At 36.5% G+C, this 13,758-nt stretch overlaps 1 protein-coding gene and 1 long non-coding RNA gene across 4 annotated transcripts in view; one reads left to right on the top strand and one right to left on the bottom strand.

The window, feature by feature from the left end:
• Window positions 1-13,758, bottom strand: part of Cirl (Calcium-independent receptor for alpha-latrotoxin) — a 110,912-nt gene that overhangs the window by 75,432 nt on the left and 21,722 nt on the right. The window lies entirely within an intron of this gene.
• LOC148230622 (uncharacterized) lies at window positions 328-7,379 on the top strand. Its single transcript, XR_015811081.1, has 2 exons — window positions 328-4,903; window positions 5,197-7,379. It is a non-coding gene; the product is annotated as an uncharacterized LOC148230622 (long non-coding RNA).

The following is a 13,758-nucleotide window of genomic DNA, read 5'->3' on the forward strand; positions in this document are numbered from 1 at the left end:
TGCATTAAAATAAATAAGCTGTACATTAGGGTTGGTGTGGTTTACACGTCAATTGTTTAGGCCAAAATGTTCCGAAAGTACGTGTAACGGATCATCTGCACAGTGAATAAATACAGTTTCACTGATATGGACTAGTGGAATTGTTTTGATACATTTTTATTGACCTAGTTAGTAAAATTATATTCATAATATTGAAAATATAACTCTGTAACAGTTGCAAAACGTCAAATTACTGTTCTAAAGCTAATTATAGTTATTGAACTTTCATTAGATTAATTCGTTTAGATTAGGTTTGGGTTTGAACATAAAATATTGTTCAATGTAATATTTTTTCTTGAATAAAGATATATTTATTTAATGCTCATTTTTAATATTTTATTGCACAGACCATACGTTTTAGTGCGCACTACAAATATTTTATTCCATAAAAGATTACAAAACAAGATAAAATTGGAAAGTTTTTGAAAAGAATAATATCAATCCAAAATACGATAATTGATATAAATATACATACATGATATGTAAAATGAAAAATTCGCTAGAAACGCTGAATTATTAATAACAACACTTCAACAAGTTAACAATCACCATCGAATGTTTAAGAAATGAAGATTCGAAATAATTTTAACTGAGGTGAGGAATTTTTGTTTTAGAAATTTAGAAAATGTTAAATAGTGAAATACATTTTGAGCTTCTTAGGTGTAATTAAAAAGAAATAAAGTAAGAAACAATGACATCATATCATCACTTAATAAATTCTTTCAAAATCGTTCTGTAGCTAGTCATCGAGAATACAAAGCATTTTTTAAGCTGATAACACAAAATAAAATATATGACACTCATCGGTTAGTTAAAATATTTCTTAAAAGTGAAAAGGTTTGAGTGATATTTTCAGCCCTCCCTCCCCCAATTAGACCAGATAACTAATCTTCTGAACCTTCGTTATATCCCCCAAGTCGGAGCAGCAGTCAGATGTCTGGACTCCTTCGTAAGTTGTAGTTAACTGACGTCGAATATAGATCATCTGAACCGAGATATCAAAAGAGCGTAGTGTATACGCAATTATGGTATCCGCGAGTTTGTTGTCGTTGCACAACTTGTGTCGTTATAATGGACAATTTTTATATAGATGATGGGGAAGTGAGGTGGGGGGGTTCGATCGAGCGCCGCCGGTTAATAACATCGCAGCAGCCGTTTTAGCGTCGGCGAGAAGAGAGCGCGAGCGAATCGAAACGGCGCGTCAAAGCTTTAGCAGGTCTGGTGGAAACGAGTTTGGAAAGGTTGAGGTGCAGTATAAAGGCAGCGAGCAGCGCACAACAATGAAGCGGACACCGCCGATACTCATCTACCCGATGGGCGCGATACCACCGCGAGCGAGACGAAAAGAAGCGCGAGTGAGAGGGTCGAACGAACCCGTCCGCGGGTGGACTGTACGTATAGGGGGCGCAGAGGAGCACGTGTAACGAAATTGTTTTTATCGGAGCGAATCCGCGAACCGCGATGCGATACGCCAGGCAGAGCCACCACCGCCACCATCCGGCGCATGGTGGCGGTCGGTGCATATGTGCACACGACGGTGTAATTTTTCACAAAGCAATTTTCCCTAAATCAAAACCACGCGAAAACGAACGAACCGACCGGAGAGGAACAACGACCCAAAACCACCCCCGCGTGATGCGATTTCCATATTTCGGGTGTCGTTCGTGAATACACATATTTATATACTACATAGGTATGTATATAACATACTACACGTGTTGTATTATATATATATATATATATTTAAAAATAATATATATGTAGGGCACCTACTTGTTCCTATCACCACGCACATGATATGTTACCTCTTTTCGTCTATGCAACCCTGGCCATCGAAAAACATCAGTGTGAAATGTATTACGCAAACAATCGAACCCATTCCAGTTATTTTGATAGCTGAAGGATGTCTTTCTTGAAGATACAAAACTGGTTATAAATTCAGATTTATTGTAATAAATTTACACCATTGAACAAGATGTACAAGGCTCCAAGCAAATGAGTCTGAATGTGCAAGGCCGGCCCGATACGCTAAGTACATTAAATCCCAGATCCCAGTTGAAAAATCTTGACATTCGTGGTCATTGTCATGGTGAACACATTGCCATTTCTATTGGCTAATAACTCAGGCCTCCTCGATTGCTTCCTTCAGATAGTCAATTGTGAGGAGTACTTATCAGAATCATTGGTTTGGTGATAGGAGCTCATAGTGTACGATATCCAGCCAAGGTCCGTAAGGTATCAAAGGCCGCGGGTTCGAGCCACAGCATCAGACTCGAATTTTTAATTATAAAAATGAGCTACATCTATTGCTTATGGATTATATTAAACATAATAATTTATAATTAATTATACAATATCATCGATCGCAAAAAATCCCGATATGTGGCAATGTCTTACAATTCAATATCTGCGATTTTGTGGCAAAATAATGGGTTATCATGAGCCTATAGCGCACATCGTTGACTATTTATCGTTTTCAAAAAAGTAAGGACCAATAACGCCACCTGACTACAATTTTGGGCATGTAATGGTCTCTCGTGATCACATGAGGATTTTCTTCGCTCAATATTTTGCTTTATTAACATAGTCAGAGAGATGGAAATGAGCCTCATTAGATAAGTTTTTTTTTTTAAATCAGCATCAACTTCCTGCTGCTTTAACACCCAATTTGTGTAAATTTTTCGCTGCCCATTTTTTTGGGCTTCAGTTATTGTGTTATCTGAATTATGAAGTCCAGATGCAAAATGTGCCGAAAGAAGCCACAATAAAACCCAATAGCTGCGAACGCCGACGAATCGACAATTCCGGGTCTTCAATCACACTTTCACTTACAGCAGCAATATTCTCAGCTGAACGGGCGCCGCGATGATGCACAGACTTTACCCTATTCATAACGCTTTCAGTATTTTTAATTGTTTTCCCTTGCTCTTCTGGTTCGACCAGAATACCGAGTTTGTCGTTGTTGCACGATAATCCACAAGCGCACAAAGCGAAGACACCACCCTCCATATTCACCTGGTTTGGTGACTTCTGACTATTCCCAAAATTAAGTTGGCGTTGAAGGGAAAAACATTGATGACGTCCAAAGGGTTTGATTGAGGCCGGAAAATTTCTACAAAAGATGTTTCGAAATTTTCTATGATCGTCTCCAGCGCTGTATTTTGAATAAATTAATATAATACTGTAAAATAGCAATGTCTTTTATTTGGTTTTTGATCAGTCTTCACAGAAATGGGTCAGACGGTGTAAGTAGCTTGTTATTATCATTACGCACATTGCACGAGAAAAAACATGTGCGAACAAATCGTTCATGAGAAAATAAAAACAAAAATCATATTTGGAAAACTCTAATGTAACACACAATCAACAAATCTATTTTTCGACAAAGGGCTGAGAAAGATATGTAATACACCCTAACCAGATCCAATGAAATGGTTGAACCTTCCTTATATAGTTGAACTCAACATGGTTCTGGATAAAGGAGTGGAAACGTATGGTGAACCCGACTCAAGTTAGAAATGGGCACAACAATCGAGAAGTGCTGCATTAGCCAATTAGTGAAAGCTGCGTATACAGGCGAAAGACGGGTAGGCATATTCCGCAAGGTGGAGGGAGATGACCCGAGTAAGTAGGCAGGACACGGGTGGCGACAACTGCCATACAATAATATGTTTCAAACACACTTTTGCACTCACTTGTCCACGTGAAAGTATCGAATGAACGTTTTCCGAGAATGCCTCAGATCAAGGGTCTCAATAACTATTCAAAGACTTTTACAACATCGAACAACTAAATTGAACGAATGGCGTCACAATTCGAATGGGGTTGACAACGAATGACGGCTGCGTAACATTGAGTAATCCGTCCGTGGGGATAACGTTTCCCGCATTTGCTACACTGTACTGGGGAGTAATATATTCGAGAGTAAGATAGTGAACGTGCGTGTGTGTGTATCTTATGTGAAAACCTGATACGCCGAATGTATACGAACAAAAAGAATAACATAAAATCAGATTTGACATTACAGAGAAAATAAGCGACTCCCGTGAGTCCGACCATAAATATTCCGACACGAAACAACAAACGTATCGGATATACGCAATTTAAAATATGTGCTTTATATTGGACGTAATGTCGAAAGAAGAATTACTGCGCGTCGTAAAAGCGCGTTGCTCAATTTCGAACTCCTCCGGCGAACAATGGTCATCTTCGCAGCATTCGCGCGTCCGCAAGGAAGGCGGTACGTGCATACATAGGTGAAAGTGGGAGAGAGATACGTACGTGTTCGAGATTCGATTTATAAGGAGTGGAATATTAGATCCGTAATTTAACGCGAGAGCAGCAACAAGCAAAAAGCGCGCACGCCCGAGAGTTCAGTGAAAGTGAAAAGTTTATCGGCGTACGTACGTTGTAGCCGTAGCACAAAAGGCACAAAAACGGTCATAATTTACGATCGGGAGAGAAAAAACTACGAACGGACAAACGATCGGATCGGAGAGCGATCCGAAGGGATTAGATTACGTTTTATTCCGTATGCAGGAAATGAGGCAAGACGTTCGAATTTGGCGCGCCCACGAGACTGCGACTGTCCCATTGTATCGCGTGTGCATAAGCGAACGAGTCGCTCATTCGCTCGATATTCAATAGCAATCGGTAAATTTTCATTTCCAGTTAAAATTCCGAACGTGTGAAACATAATATCGTAGGAATGTAAGCTGTCAATGATCGTTATATGCGATCAAACAGCGTCAATATCGCTGACCAATTAAGCGTACGAGAAGTGTGTAACCCAAAGCAGATGTGCACAACACATAATGGATAAGCCATTAATAATAAAGAAACACGGGGGGATAATAATGCTATAGTACGTATAAATTATGTACGGAGGTTTTAATTTATATAATAGTCTTCCAAGAGAAATCCGAAACAGCAAAAATATAACGGGTTTTATAAATGGAATAAAAAAACACCTTCGTACATATAGAAATAAAATATTGTAATATTAAGTCTTTATTATTGTATATTTTTTCTTTCTGTTATGTATTTTTTATATATTTTTATATATGTTTACTAAATTTGTTAGATGTAAAGATTAGCTATTAAGCTAAATAAATTAATAAAATAATAATAATAATAATAATAAAATAATAATAATAGTACCGCTCGAGCGTTACGAAACGAATTTCGTAAAAATAATAACACATACAACAACAAAGATAATACGTGCTAAAGTAGATTCATTTCGATTTAAGCGTTTTCCACATTCAACAGAATTTCTCTACAACTTTCAAGATTCTCGAGGTATTTACTGCGTGAATTATATTTTTATAAACAACAGCTTTTCCCGGTGGTGAGAGGCTAGGATTAGATCCGAGTACCAGCATGGTCATAACATAATAATAATTAACATCCAATCTATAGCAAATAAAAAATGATTTGTGTCGATATAATGATACATTTATTTTAATTTATATCGATTCTCATACAACAACTTCTCAAAAGTTGCGTAGGATTGAATTGATGGAATATGTGGTACCGAAGCGATTAAGCTCACTCTGGAAAACGAGAAAAACATGATTGAGATGTAATAATATCAGTTCAGCGTCGAGTTATGAAGACGTTTGGAACCACCGCCTATATAGCATAATTATTATTACCTCTGGGTTTGGGTAATGAGCCATTATAAATTACGAAACGACGTTCACACACCACACAACGCCAAACGAGGCCAATCAGTTTCTTATTTAGGGCATTGTCGAAACGCGCTAACTGTGAGATCGAAACTCGCTAATTACACACATCCCTTCGTGCCCTTCGCGTCGATTATCTCGCCGCGAACGGTCTTTTTATTTTTTCGCAAATCGACAACGATGCGGCTACGGCAACACAAACGTTGCTTTTTTTCGTTCGCATTAGCATCAGTCATCCCCGGCCCGCGGAGTCTGCGAGAGGAGGTCAACGAATTATGGCCGCGGCATTATTGTGGCCGAGTGATGCAACACGACCGAGAGAAGCAAGAGATACTCGAGAGGAGAGACCATAACAGGCGAGAGGCGAGCCGTAAACTCCGAACGGGAATATTAGCTCACTAAATCAAACACCATAAGATGCCTCCGCAATAATGAAGCTGTTTTACAACCAATAAACGATACCACCGGCTTTGGATCGCGGGGCTGCGCGATATCGCGAACGGACGTTCGTAATCGAAAGCGTTAACACTTGGGCGCAACAAAGCGAATGTTATGAGATCGGTTTATAACGCAAGACCTCCGATTAAATCGAACGATTCGACAAGGAGCAATGTTGCTAATATGGTTTAAATACGGGAGGGCCACAATTTCATTAAAATACCGGCGATGAATCATTACGTAGGAATGTAGTAAAGTTCAAAAGAACTTGTGCGATAGATATTTCTAAGATAACTTAGATAACGTAAAATTACATCATACCTTTATCAAGAGAAGAACATCTGTTATTAGACGCGATACATACTATACTAGGCGAGGACGTGGCTTTGTGTCAATTTTTGCAACAATCGTTAAAAGAAATTTCTTTTGAAATATATATTGTTTAATTACGACAATGGAGCTAATCTGGCGGATCAATCGCTGTGATCCGCCCACTTAAATATCAATTAGTCGCTTAATTGCTTTCACCTCTGCGGCTTTATTACTTTCTATATTATATTTTTATTAGATTGCTCTCGACGACCTTTGATAAATCGTACTGTCAGAGGCATTCATATTAAACATGTAAATTAGATTTATATTTGAAAGAAGATTAGAGAACGCGAATAAATGATGCTGTGCGGCAGCAGTAAACAAATCAAAACCGCACTCGATCTAGACTAGACTGTATTTTTTTAGTTTATACGGTATATATGCACGTTTAAAGCGGGAACGAAACAAGGGCGAGACATATATACGGAGACCGTTAATCGCGGTCAGCGTTCGCGAGCACCCTGTGTGTGTTGTCTGCGGGATAGATTTATAGATTCCGCCAGCGAAGAATTTGGTTGCACTGAGGGGGACGAAAAAAGGGCGTAATAAAATAAAGCGTTGGGCGGGCGTCGCTAATGACTCGCATTACGAGCTGCTTTTTGGGGCCACAACGCCCCGTGTAATCTGCGAGGCTTTATTTATTGCGGACACGCTGACGTTTCGACTGCAACAAGGCTCCCGCATGATCCAAAATAGAATAAGCTATATATTCAAGTCGCCACATTGCAACTTTTACGTTCGAAAACAGTAGAGCGAATCTTCCAAAGAATGTTGTATCGTAGCCCACAACCGTGAGTTTTGATCTGTTCCAAGCACACATCCGCTCAATTTTTTACAAATACAGTTCTTAAATCTTTTTCGTGATATTATTACAATTAGATATATTAGCTAAATAAATTAATAAAATAATATTAGCCTTTTGGGCACTATTGCCGTACACGTAAGGTGGTCGAAAGAGTTTGAAACAAATAAACATAATAAAAAAATATTTTATATTAATTTTATAAAAAATATAGAAGGCATATGAATTGATATAAAAAAAATCACAAGCCGAATAATATATAAACAATATATAAAATAAATTAACGAAAGTGAATAATAGAAGTGTTAAAATAAATTATTAAAATATAGTAATAAAAAAAGGAGTAAAATAAATCAAAACAAATGTTGAGAATTACTCATTTTCTTCTATAATTTACTATAAATGAAACATAAAATAATAATAAATAAAGAACCAACAGAAATAATTAAGCAAAAATACGTAAAATTAGCTCCCTCCCATGAGTATACCGTGTTTCCACAAAAGAGATCCGGTCTAATTTTTATTTTTGGCCCAAAATACGCATTAAGGCTTATTTGCAAAGGATTTATTATTTTACATGTACATATAATAAACTAAATCTATTTATATATAACAATCTAAATTCATTACTGTACAACAATCTACATTTATTCAAAAACAGCCAATGGCATCTTCTTGAACATCGTCATTAAAAGAGAAATTCCGGTCTTAATTTTTGCAACTCTATTTCCTGTCGTTTTATTAATATTTATATTTCTTTAAGATCCATAGTATTTAATTAATTTTTATTCGATTTTTTTTGAGGGATAACCTAAGAATTTCGTGAGAAGAGGGGGGCAAAAGTTGGCCAGTCAGTGGTTATTATTTTTTAATATTTCGATTTCATTAAGATTCATAGTATTTCATTAAATGACATGAATTTTTCTGGCCAAATTCAAAATGGGTGGGGGGGGGGGGGGCAAATGTGAATATAACGAAAACGAAACAGAACTAAACTCCAAAGCTTATTTATTTAAATACTTTTTTAAATTAAGGCTTAAAAATCACACTATGACTAATTTTCAGGGATACAAGATACTACTAAATTAACTCACTACTCAAAGGATTAGGTAGTTTTCTTAAGAAAAGTACCTCTTGCATGGAAACTCATGACACGTTTACATATTTTGTACACGATAACTGTCCTAGTTTTTATCATATCAACATGAAACTTATTCTAAAATATTTTTTAAAAGCAGACTGCAAGTTTTTTTAGGTTCATTTTGAAAATATGTTTTATTAACTCATCTCGTCTTACATATTTTTTCCCAAATAAAATATTTTGTGTCTTATTATTGCCAAATGTTTCCTGCGTACGTGACAAATTACAACCGATATAATAAGCGAGATGTGTATTTTAATTTTGGTTTTTCTACTTATTAATCAAGCACTCAAATATTGAGCACAGAACTGGTATTCTGTAAAAACATCGTTTAACTTAGTCACATTTTTGTTTTACAGTTTCAAAGCAAAATTACTAAAAAAAAAACACGTAAAACACAGAAGCTAAACAAATTCGCAAACATGTGGCGATTGGAGACGGGGTTGTTGAAAGATAGTGTGCACCATCATAAAGTACGACGATCACGGCGAATAGCCTCGTTGAAAAAACATGCGCGTGAACAAAGGTTGAGTGGGCATATTTTCCGGGATCGTTTACGATTCGCATAAAATTATCCACATGCGCTTGCATATTAATATTTTACTGTCGAAAATATAAGTTTATTGCTTCGCGAGCTCCATTCGTTTTTATATCGCTCGGTCCCATAAAATAGCGCGAAATCTCGACGAAATTCCGCAATCTGTGATGGCAAGTAATGAATGTTGCATTGCATGCGGAGTGGAAAAAAATGACAACCCCGAAAAAATACAACAAAAAAAAAGCACCGCAGCGAAACGTTTAGCGAGTGTATTTATGCACGGGCAAAGAACAAAACGAAACGTCGCTCAAGCGCATTTCGACTTTGTACCGAATCGGAGAAGAGGGAACGCGGTAATCGTGTACTTGTCAAGCTAAATGAATTGCTCGAAACGCATCGCACGCGAGCTAAAATAATCGTCGGTGATCATTCATTAAAGCCGCGGCCGGGATTTAAAAATGCACGAGGGTTAACCCTTTTCAAACGCTTCGCGTTCTGGGCGGATCTAATTAATGAGTCGCGGAATGTATGGTCAGCTCTAAATATGTAGAGATTTACAATCGCCCAATATATTTGCAAAACTAGAATTTCAATAAATAAATAAATAAAAAATCACTAATCGTACAAATTAATTTAAGTAAATATCATCGATACGTATCATTCATTCGTTGCGTGACTCCCACGATTAATCAAAGCGATTGTGTTTACATGCGGGAAGGGAATAATCCATAGGTCAGTGATGTCCAACCAGAAAATTTATAATCTAATTCACACGCTTATTAGCTAACATACAAAAGGGGGTTGCTCGTAAGAAACACTAGTGAAGCAAATACCTATCTCTTCTTTTATTTAATTCCTTCGCAAATTTAGGATATGTGAAATGATGTATGACGTATTCATGTACTGAAATTGTGAGTACTTTACGGATTATATATTTTTTAAGTTCGAAGAACGCGTACATAATCTCATGGGATAAACACAATCTAAAAACAAACACCGCCGTTCCCTCATACGTCTGCTGACAACAATCTTGTTTGACACGTAAGATAAACGCGCTTATCTCTCTCTTCTCAGACAACGCAAACACTAGGATCTGCGGTTCAATTCGATGATTCAATTTTACGAAACACACTATCGACGTTGCGCAAAAGTCGCGAGAAGTGACTCTTTCCCGGTATCCCGGAATTCCACCAATGCTCGCAGCATACATACCGCGATGGGTTCACAACAACGTGGGCCGACGCGATCCGGCGCCCAGATAAAACTGAACGTCGACATTACACACCAATAAAATATCGAAACGGTCCTCATTTATTTAGTTGTAAACGGGGATAACACGAGATAATGCGGTTTACAGGCGTAAACGGCGGACAGAATAAAAAAAATCGCGTGTATGAGACGAAGAAACGACCGGCTGGCTGCGTTAATCGATGCAAATCGCTTCGCCTCGGACGATGATCGATCGCTTCACCGTCGTTTTGTTGTAACGCATATCTGTGCGGTTAGTACACTGCGTACAGAATGATTTGGAATGCGTGCAACTACAGATTTAACTGCTGCTTTAGTCCCGGATCCAGAAAAATTATGGTCGATACTATGGAAATTACAGCAACCATGAATGAAGACATTTGAAGACATCAAAAATAATAACTAAAACGAGTAAATTAACTATTAAAGAAATGTTGAAGAAACAAATATGCTTTCACACATAAACGCCACAGTCATCTCACTTATCCAGCATGAAACAAAATTCTAAGGGTCCCTCCATTCTCCGGTGATGCAAAATAAATTCACCATGTCCTTACGAAATGCCATAGTTGGAAGGGTTTCACGCAACATGGTATTACGATAGCTTCTTACGAACGATTCAAGAATTGACTGCGGTCCAATTTATTCAATCACAAAAATAAAGCTTCGTACTTCTTATTTAGGGTATACCCTGTACCCACAACCTGAAAAAAAAACACCCAAGAATATGACAAAAGAACGAATGTTTCGCTCTATCTTTGTAAATAGTATCTAGTTAATTGTTCACTATTATAATTCACATAACAACAATGGCTTTCAACATATTTTTAATTGCACAGAATTTGTTTTTTTTTATTACTTTGATATGAAACATTAAATATATTTATGTATGTACATTACAATTGCTTGTATATTTATATACTTGATGTTTGGTTATATTTGTCCATCGTATGATATTTCTCGAAACAATCTTCCATATGCAGATATGATATTGAATTACGTTTTTAAACAGCTTTGTTTTTCTTTTATGAGTTTTTTTACATATGGGAATAGTACCTATTCAATAAGCAACGGCTAGTCCATATCATGACGATTTTTTTGTCCTTTCATGCAAATACTATAATATTATTGTTCGTTCATATATACATATGTTACAATTTCTCCTTTGCGTTTTTTTATTGCTTGTGTTGGACTTATTTGTATTAGTAAAATATATTTTTTGAAAATGTAAATTAGCCATTATACAGAGTAATCTAATTAGTTTCCTATGTTGGCATCACTGTAAATCAGACAGCTGTCAATAATCACGCGTGTTCAAAGTGTCAAATGCAGGGACGTCGTTTCACTTTTTCCAGGATGGGAAGGGCAGTTGGTTAGTCAGTGGTCGTTTTTATAATATTTCGATTTTATTCGTACTCATAGTATTTCATTAAATGACATAAATTAAAAACAGTAATTTAATTTATTTAATGTTGTACGTAAAATCAAACCATGGATAATAATTTACACGTCTAGGTTTTGAGCAGCTGGTACAGATTGGGTAAAAAATTGTTTCCAAAGTCCATCGATGGATTAACAGTTTTAACGACGAATTTTAGTAATTTAACAATTCCAGATAAAATGGTGAGGAATTACTACATATTTTTACTGTAATATATTGATAGAAGCATCTAAGTAAGAAGTAACTAAAAAAAATATACTGTAAATTTTATTTAAGTTATTTAAAATGGAAAATATACTGATCATGACATTTGGAATGTAATGGTAAAACCATTTTAGGCATGACATATATTCATGCCTTCGGACTTATAAATGTTAATGGTATGTTTGTTACTTTAAGAATCGCCTGATAAAAAGTTAAAAAAAAGATAGAAATTTTCAATATGTTTTACGGTCAATTCCCTCGGTTGTTTTTACAGGATCGGAACCATTTAAATGGGAAGTTGTCGGTTTGTTCTGCGTTCTCTTCGCAAATGAAAAAGTTAACAACGCTCTCCTTTTATAATTTAAATCGGCCTAATGTATGCATCGAATTCAGCGGCGGGCGTAATTTCTTCGGGGTCCTTTCGGACCGGCGCTTAAGTGGCATACATATTTATAGATTCACTTAGTACTCAACAACACTCTTGAGTAATACAAATACAATGGGCGTCGGATATAAGCAGCGTCGCGTACGCTCTGTGAGCGAGTGGGTATTATATATTATTCTTTTGAGAATTTACGGTGCCTGAAATTTGATAAAAATCTTCTTGGCACCGAGTTCTCCCTCGATCGCTTTCCGTTTTCGTTTTTGCCTCGGTCCCAATCAAACGTAATGGAAGCCATAAAATAAATTTGCGCGCTCGAATAGTACTGATTAAAATTACTCGCATATCCCTACTAGCATTATGGAAGAGTTATACTCTTGAAAAGGCGTTATAAGTATGAAATATTCCAGACAGCATCATAATCCATAAATGAAACCGTGAGAGCGAATAATCATGAAAATCGAACAAACGACGCTGTTAGTATTAATGAGAGATTTTTTGCCGTCGAATGTGCGTGGATTTTAATTAACAGTCTGTATAGTTTCGATTATTCATTTTTATATAAATTTAACCAACATGCCTTTAGTGTATGTAATTAACGATATCGATTCTATGTACGTCGACGAAGCAAATAATATAAATTAAAAACCCGAATATGTATAAAAATAATATCAATTGTAAAAATGCCACATTGTTTTAATTTATGTATTAAATAAAACAGTATTTTTTGGGGATTTTCAAACACAATTTGGCAAAAGCCCAATGTAAGAACAAGGCAATATATTATTTAGAAATATAATGTAAGAACTTATTATGTATAAATTTACATAGCCCATTCGAAAAAATGTAAGTACTACTTATTTAATTCGAAAATGAAAGTACGTATAATTTTTGATATAGGGGAGATTTTTTAAATATATGCATTATTATTTTAAATAAATTATCGATTTGCGAAGCGTTCGCCGATGATAGGTTAGGACACGCATTTAGACCTTTAAATACGACCGATCCAGGCGAAACACAAAGTAATGAATACGAAATAGATGTATTCGATTTACAACGAAATTGCGCCTAATGGGCCGCTAAGCGAAAATTCCGTTATTAAAACATAATTTAGTCATCTGGGGAGTATTAACGAAAGGCTTTTAAAAATTGACGGCGGCGAGCAGCGGCGGCGCTTATACACAGAAATTATAATCGACCGCGGTGCCGGAACATAATTTTCATAATTGAACAGGCAGCCTCCGGTGTAATTGCACTTTAAAAGTGTCCAGGCGACCTGCCCCGGCGTATAACCTGATATCCGCTCTTCGTGCCTTAATAAATACTTTATCAAAACACCGGCGGACTGACCGACACCGACGTCTTCGTAGAGACGTGCGCGTGTATAATATATGTATATACACACACAAATATTTATAATATATGAACGAGTAGTGGGTACATAGAGGCACATGTGCGGC

Source organism: Plectrocnemia conspersa, unplaced genomic scaffold (assembly GCF_051122295.1).
Source record: "Plectrocnemia conspersa isolate PC_06_02 unplaced genomic scaffold, ASM5112229v1 ptg000010l, whole genome shotgun sequence".
Classification (NCBI taxonomy): domain Eukaryota; kingdom Metazoa; phylum Arthropoda; class Insecta; order Trichoptera; family Polycentropodidae; genus Plectrocnemia; species Plectrocnemia conspersa.